This window comes from Erigeron canadensis, chromosome 2, assembly GCF_010389155.1.
Source record: "Erigeron canadensis isolate Cc75 chromosome 2, C_canadensis_v1, whole genome shotgun sequence".
Classification (NCBI taxonomy): Eukaryota; Viridiplantae; Streptophyta; class Magnoliopsida; order Asterales; family Asteraceae; genus Erigeron; species Erigeron canadensis.
Genome location: NC_057762.1, coordinates 23,704,098 through 23,712,703, shown reverse-complemented (window position 1 = coordinate 23,712,703; position 8,606 = coordinate 23,704,098).

The following is an 8,606-nucleotide window of genomic DNA, read 5'->3' as shown; positions in this document are numbered from 1 at the left end:
TCTTTTATATATAATCTCCTTATACAAGTCGTAAATAATTAAAATAGCTTAATAATTTTTCGTATTGCAGTTTGGTTAGACTTAGATTGTATTGCTTCTATCTTCAGTTATTGACTTGTGGATAATGCTCATCTGAGGTTGGTTGCTAAAGAGTTAGTATCATGGGTTATGTTCACGGCATGGTGGTACATATGGGCATATGGCACATAAGGAATTCGATTGCTTTAAAGTTCTCTACTATTTAACTATGCGATAGTTTTAATTATATTCGTTCCTATTCTTTTAATTGGTACATCTATAGGAATCGCAAAACAAGTACTATTAGATGGGATGATTGGCTATCAAATCCCCTTTTCACTTTGTAATTTTACAGAGAGCTCGTCTTTATTTTTATTTCAAACGTCCAGGTTGCGTGGGGATGTCAATTCTTATAGTATCACGGTGATCGTTTTCAGACAATTTCCTAGGCCACCCACAATATGTATATCTAGGGAGGTTTTAAACCTAAGATATGTTATAATGAATAATAAAACGAATCACTACATCACCTTAGGATGGAGGGAGTACTCATTCCCTACTCAATCTTACCCAATTCATCCTCCAATCAAAACCTTACAACTCACAAGTCACAACTACTCAATTTTATCCAATTTTTTTTTCTTTTTCATTTTTTTATTACATAAATATATTAACTATATAAATACTATCTTAAAATATTTCATTAAATAGAAATAAACATTAAAAAAAAAACATGGTATAAAAAGAACTTTTTTGAAACTAATATAACTCATTTATCAATGTACCATTAGTTCATGAGATTATAGTATAAATTTTACAAAAGTGTAACACATCCTCCTTCGTTAGTCTGCAACACACAACCATATATTTTTGCTTACCCGATACCCGATGGGTATTCCCTCCGCCCTTAATTAATGGTGGTTCGTATATCAACTTAAATGATTAATAAAGTGTCTATAACATAGTCTTTCGAACCATATAAAAGTAGTAATACAATTGATGTCTTTCAAACAATCTATATTATCTTGACTATTTTATAAAGCATTAGATCTTCTTATTTTTTTTTATAAAAAAAAAAAAATTGATCTATCCAAACTACTCATCTCCTTTATTCATCAATATAAATATCTTCATTTAATATACCAATAATAATACCCTTTATAAAATTATTTACAATATAAATCCCCCAACTACAATACCTTTTTTTATATCAATTACTTTTATATTAATAACAACGCCACTCTCGACACCGCCACCCGTGTTGCTGTTGGCACCACCACCACACCGTCGCATTGCGTGGACATCTGACTATCTATACTATATTATAAAGCAAATCAATTAATCTAACTTTCAACTTTTCAACATTCAACATTCAACAATGTACGTCATATCAATAACCTACACTAATCTCCGCCACCGCCGCCAATGTCACCGTCACCGCCACTCACCACCGCCACTCGTCACCACTGCCGCATTGCCCGGACATATAATCACCACCACCATATCCGCCACCACAGCCGCTCGCCACCACCGTCGCAACGCGCGGGTACCTTTCTTTCGTATACTATAAAGCAAATCTCATTTTCAACTTTCAGCATTAAGTTTCAACCATTCATCAAAACCACATTAAACCAATAACCTACACTACTCTTCGTCGCCGCCACCGCTACCATGTTCACCACCACCACCAATCGCCGTCATTGCCGTCACTACTGCCGCGTACCGCCACCACGGCCGCCGCTATTTACATTGTAGTATCACGAAGTTACCGTTCTAGTTTAATTAACTATAATAATGTTCAGGTATCATTTAAGTAGAGACTTGAATTTCTAACAACCGATGCAATATTGCAATCTATATATGTTTTTCTAAGTAGATTATAAAATAAACATGACCACATAATATAAACCATTGTCTACCGGCAACGGAACAAGAGACCTCTTATCTAAACAACCCTCTAAACACGCTAAATGTATTCTATTGATTAATCTGACTCACACTGCACCAAGCTTGCAACTTGGCACGTATAAAATTCAGTTTACTACTATTTATAAATTTATAAACAAAAATTGAGATTAATGCGAATATATTTTTATGAATAAATATTATATGGATGTCCAAATATGGTAACAATATCTTTGTATTATGTTAGAGAGATTTGTTTCTTGGAAAAGACTACATCTTGTATCTATATAAACAAATGTATTGATGAGATTAATGAAATAGAATCTCATTCTCTCTATTTTCTCTTGTCTTATTTATTGTTTCTTCTTTATAGTTTTACAACACGTTATCAGCACGAATGACTCAAAACCCTAAATTAAAAATCTTTTTGGCCGACTAAATTTTTTTTTTCTCATGATACCTTCTAATATTTTTTTTGTTTTGGCGGACAAATCTTTTAATCTAAAATAAGTTATTCTAAGGCAGCCGCAAAGACGAATTTATCCAAAAGAATTCTTTGCTTTCTTATTTGAATACGTAAATACAGAACTTTGTTTTATTCAATATGGTAGCCAGTACAAAAGGCAAATGGTGCAAACTTTTCAAACAAAATTTACGATGTGATCATAAATTATGATTTCTCGCTGCACATTGTTTATCGTTTTTTTTTCTTTTTCGGCACGAATTGGTTAGTCGTTTCGGTTCTGTTTGATTTTGATTACTTAGTAAGTAGTCACAAGAAAAAAAAACTTATTATCAAGTCCGACGAGTTTTTTTTTTTAGCCAAACAAAACTTTTGAGTCGGACATCTTACTGTTTTCTTTAAAGTAATTCTTCTCGATCCTTGTTTCAATACAATTAATTTTCGTTGAACAAAATTTTTTGAGGAGTATCAATTTTTCTTTGAAGATCTAATGTAATTCTGTTTTTTTCAAAGAGTCAAACACAACCTACGACTATGGCATCGTTATTATTATTATTATTATTAACTTTGACCGTAAATAACTTTATTTGTGTCATGTAACACTTGGTATAAAATATATGAATGAATTGAGTTTTTAATGTACTTTTCGTCCATATAAGTTTTATCAACTAACATATAGTAGAAACAAAGTTATTTACGGTCAAAGTTGGTCAACGTGACAATTAAAATGGGACGGAGGGGGTATATTTTTTTTCTAACTTTACTTTTGTCCATAGTGTCTTTGATTCCTATGGCTTAAAATCCTAAGCACAGGTCATGCATAACAGTTTACGTTGGGTTCGTAAATTTGCAAAGGGGTGAAAGAATATAGCTTTGATCGATCGATCGATACCTTCTCATTATAAAGTGGTAAGTTTTAATTCCTATCATATATGAGTTCATTAATTGATTGATTAATTTCAATTTCTATATGTTGATAGTTGCGCCGTTAACATAAATGTATGATATACATATACAAAATTTTAACTCATTATTGGTATAAAATCATATATATATGTCGTATTAATTAATATGGCTTTTATATAGCCGATGATCTATAACTATGATATTTGATAGTATTGGTAACATGCTTTTAACATGTAAACTGATCCATGAAGGTTTTATATCTAATTTGTTTTTAGTTTATTAATTGTGTTTTAATTGAGATATGAAAGACTAAAGTAATTGATAATTTGATATCATCATGATTTTGTTTTTGTTAATATATAAATATGTAATGAAAATTGTGATACATTGAGAACTAGTGTTCATTGCTCACTTATAAGTTTTTAACAAAAAGAAATTATCAATCCACCACCATATACGGGTCACATTATGCTTTCCCAATATATATTTCTTATGATGATTGATACATAATAGCCTTATCAATTAAGATCTCAATATAATGGAGATGGAATTGGCGTTTATACATTCTTATGTGCCTATCATAAGAACAATGATTGCTAGATTATTGTTAGATGGTTGTTTTATTTTTATTTTATATTTTAATGTTTTAAATAAATAAGAAAATATATATGTGTTAAAAGACGGTTTCTAAGTCTATGCTTCAAAGGGGTATATATTGTTGCATAAAGCAAGTATCTCTGCTATAAGATCTTCCGTAAAGATTATTTTCTTTTATTTGAATTACCGTCTTTGTGAAGGAGTATTTTATGATTAAATTATGTGTTAATGTCCATGTTGTGATACCGTAAATTGCTATATTATTGTAGCAAATGAACTTGTTGCTTAATACTCTTAATTTGATATTTAGTTATTGAATTCCTTGGTTCATAATGTTTAGTTTTCTGAAAATTATGTGTTAGCATTGGTTAAAAATCCTGGATGCTAGAACTTTATGTATTATCGAGACTTCAAAGCTATAGATATTGATAATTTAAGATGTATAAATAGGTTATAATTTTTGTTGTTGTTAGTTTTAATGTTTTTATGGATTGAAATTTATTACATCAAAAAGAACAATTCATATCTAAATTAAGGAATATGAGTAATAATTATGGGCCAAATTTTTGTATCTCGTACTGTTAATTATTAGAGGAAAAGTCATAACTAAATATATTGGAATTTTATTTGGAAAATTTTTATATAGTTATGCATTTAGCTTACGGGTTGTATTGGTATAAATAATGAAGCCATCGGTTCATGGAAGTTTATGCGATTTGCATTAAATGGCATATATTAAGTCTTAGATCAAATTATTTGACATGCCTTTTACATGAGCCACATATAGTATTATATGAAGAAAAAAAAAAACAATTAAGTTTAATCATATATTGCTTTCTTCGTTAATGTTATGAATGGTATATTGAAAATATAACTGTTTTGCATGTGAGCTTTGCGGTATAGCATGCCTTGTATGCATTTAATTTTAAGATCTCAAAGAATACCTGCGAAATATGATTCATTTGTTTTTGACATAGTTGAGTACTTGACATATTTGAGTACTTGTACGAAATATAGTTAGCTTATTTGTAAATTTAAATCAATGATAAATTACATAGCATGGGATATAGGTGGCTCGTATGAAACACATGTAAGTTTAAACGAAAATTTATAGACCTTGACTATTTGATTAATTGGCATGACCGGTTGGATCATCCCGGGTCAATGATGATGCGAAATATGTAAAGGAACAACAAGGTTCTTCAATTGAGTATTTGGATTGTACTTTATTGCTTTATAAGAAAGTATATGCCAAGTACGATAAGGATTGTATCCTTTTGAATTGTTGAAACATATGCAAAGAAGATGTTAGTAGGCCTATACATCGTCCATATTGACCATTTAGTGTTTAAAATCGATGCATCATCTAAATGGGTCACCAAAGTCGCAACATGATGTTTGCGTAATTAATTGCTCATCTTGTAAGATTGGGAGCATGTTCCATATTGTATTGGCAATAATGATTATTGAGAGCAAATGAATGACTATAGATTGGGGCCATGTTATTTAACATGCAATAATATGAACTCGCATTATGCCAATAGTGTTCCTCCCCATTGAAATTGGTTTATGGTCAGAAACCACATATGTCTCACAAGAGTTTTGAATGTGCAATATATGATTAAGTTGCTCCACCACAATGCACAAAAATGAGACTTTGAAAAATGTTGGAAATAATGTTGGGAAAATAGACGTGCCTTGGAAGTGTGTAAGCTTATGTTTTGATTCAGTTCGAAACTGTCTGATTACACTAAACATTAGTATGGTTGTTTTGGGTATGAGTTAAAACATGAAAGAGGTGCACGTATTCGATAAAGCCATCATTGGAAGATTTGTATATGGCTTAAGTTTATCATTGATATGATTTAGTTTTCTCAACATTAGGGGGAGATGTTCCCAACATTAGGGAAAGTGGAAAGCAGCTAAAGAAAGTAAAAATGAATTATCAAAGATCCTCACACCAATAAATATAAGCTTAAAGTTTGTGGGATAATTCATTGAGAATATTTAGTAATTGCCGGCAATGTTAACTGACCAAAAAGTTGCTTATGCTTCGATTGATAATGAGTGATAGAAAAATCGATTCCAAAATAAAAGCCTCGAAATAAAAGGAGCATAAAATTTAGATGGTCAAAGTCGAGGTACAAAGACCTCAAAAGAGATTGATGATGAGAAACTAGACATGGAGGTTTTTGAGAAACCCCGGGTACCTGGAAATAATGAGATCTCATGAGTTGTGACATGTCTAGAGACTTACGGAATCGACAATAAATGAAAACGACGTCGAAATTGATTGAATATGATAGCGCTAAGAGTATGTATAATGGTGAGGATCTTGAAAGCATGCATGCATATAAAATGTTAAAATATAAATGATTGGCCAAATTGGAAAGACGCTAATAGTTTGGGACATGAAGTCCAAGCACTTAAAATTGAAGGAATTATATGGTGGAAGCAACTAAATTAAAAGTCTGACAATATGAGAAATTTTGATTTGCGTCTAAAAGAATAAGAATAGAGCTCATTTGATATTGAGATTCCATAACGAATATAAAATGAATGAAGCATGTCATGATTTAGAATGCTTGAAACACGTGTGAAAAGTTCTCGAGAATAGAAAATATTATGTTTGAAACTTATAAAGATATCCGGATATAAATATGATATAAGTTTCATGTATTTTGTTGATTTGAATATTACTGGACTCTGGGAGAGTGTCCAATGATGAGTGAATAACTAAATTTGAAATAAAAGACAATGTTTGTCTTGTTTATGAATCTTAGTGATAAATGACGTTCATGCTTATAAGGTCAAATGATATTGTAATGCCCCTTTGACTTTCAAAATAATGATCACAATGTTGAGTTTTTTTTTTAATGAAGCACTGAAATTGAAGCAAAGAGATTTATACTATTCAGACACTTAATATGCCAAACATCGAATATGTTTGGGAATGATAAGTATTTTAAGTGATGTGATAATGAGGGGGAGAAGATACGCGTTGCACTCTTTTTCCCTTGAGCAAGGCTTTGTCCCACTGGGTTTTCCTGTCAAGGTTTTTAATGAGGCAACATCCCCAAGCGTATCGAAAGAATTATATACTCTTTTCCCTTCACTAGATTTTTGTCCCATTGGGTTTTCTCTATTAAGGTTTTAACGAGGCATAATATCTTTAATCGATGGACATCCAAGGGGGGGTATTATGAATAAATATTATATGGATGTCCATATATGGTAACAATATCTTTGTATTATGTTAGAGAGATTTGTTTCTTGGAAAAGACTCCATCTTGTATCTATATAAACAAATGTATTGATGAGATTAATGAAATAGAATCTCATTCTCTCTATTTTCTCTTGTCTTATTTATTGTTTCTTCTTTATAGTTTTACAACAGGTTTCGGGTAAAAGTGATAGTTTTATAGGGAGGATGACCATCGACACTATATTGACGACTTGACGTAACGTCACTTTTATTTACTGTTATCGATCATCCCCACACCGATGACCGAACAACGTTGGACACCCCTAATTTAGTCATGTGTGATAAAAAGAAGAAAACAAATAGGACTCACTTTCACTTCCCACACCCCAGCAGCGTTTGGATAAACGTCACCTCAATTTGGAGTGGTTGTTTCTTAATCCACTACTCATATACATATTTGTGGTGTTCTATCGGTTATTTTCTTATGTTAAAAATACCAAGTAAAAAAAACGTTATGTAAAATAAAGTTCAAATCTAAATTAAAATTTGAGGCCTTATAAGTTTGGGCGCCTAAAGCACATGCCTAACCTAAATATATATTAGAGCCGGCAGTACCGACATGAAACTGTTAAAGCTATTAAAAAGTTTCTTAGGAGAGGCAAAAACTATAGCGATCGCTTTATTTTTGTTTTGCCGAAGTGGATTACTAAAGATTGTTACTTGTTCATGTAGTGGAGCGTTTCCATGGATCGATTACCCACCATGGCTGCCCTGATCAAGAGCAAGAATGTGGTTTTCGATAGAGTTCATTGCATGCTTTGGGATACAACCGAATAAACCTAGGAGCATATTCTATGTGCATGTAATTTGGCAACTTAAATTTGGTATAGGATTAGGATAAGGTGCAACGTTTAAATCACTATTCTTTTTTTCTGTTAATGATCTTTTTGGAATCGAAAAACACTTGGGATTAGGAGGAACCACGAAGATGATATTTAAGGTATTGTTTTGTGACGTGTTAGCGCCTATGCGTGCAATGAATAACATAAGGTTTAACAAGGAGACAAGCGCTTTCAAGAGTAAAGCGACTAGTTATTTCTGGTTCAAAAATAGATAAGAGGTTGTATGATAAGCTTAAGTAGTTGGAATCGTTTTGAGATATGTAAATAATAGCCTTGTAGTTGCTTGTTGTCACCTCACGTTTTTGGTGAGTGTTAGTGTTTAGTGAATAAAAGTTAGTTTTATAAAAAACAAAATAGTCGACATGGCCGAATTTTTAATTATTTGAGATAATAATATAGGAATAAGAATAGATTTGTCATTTATGTACATGCATTTGAGATCAATAAAAGGTTAATACAAATTAACGTACACTTGAGATTATATAAATACCAGCACCATATATCAAAAACTTGTTAACCTAAACAGTTTTAACAACTAATTAGTATAATTTTATATAGTTGACTGAAACTACTCCGTATATAATATTAAGTCGCTAAGAAGATATTACAA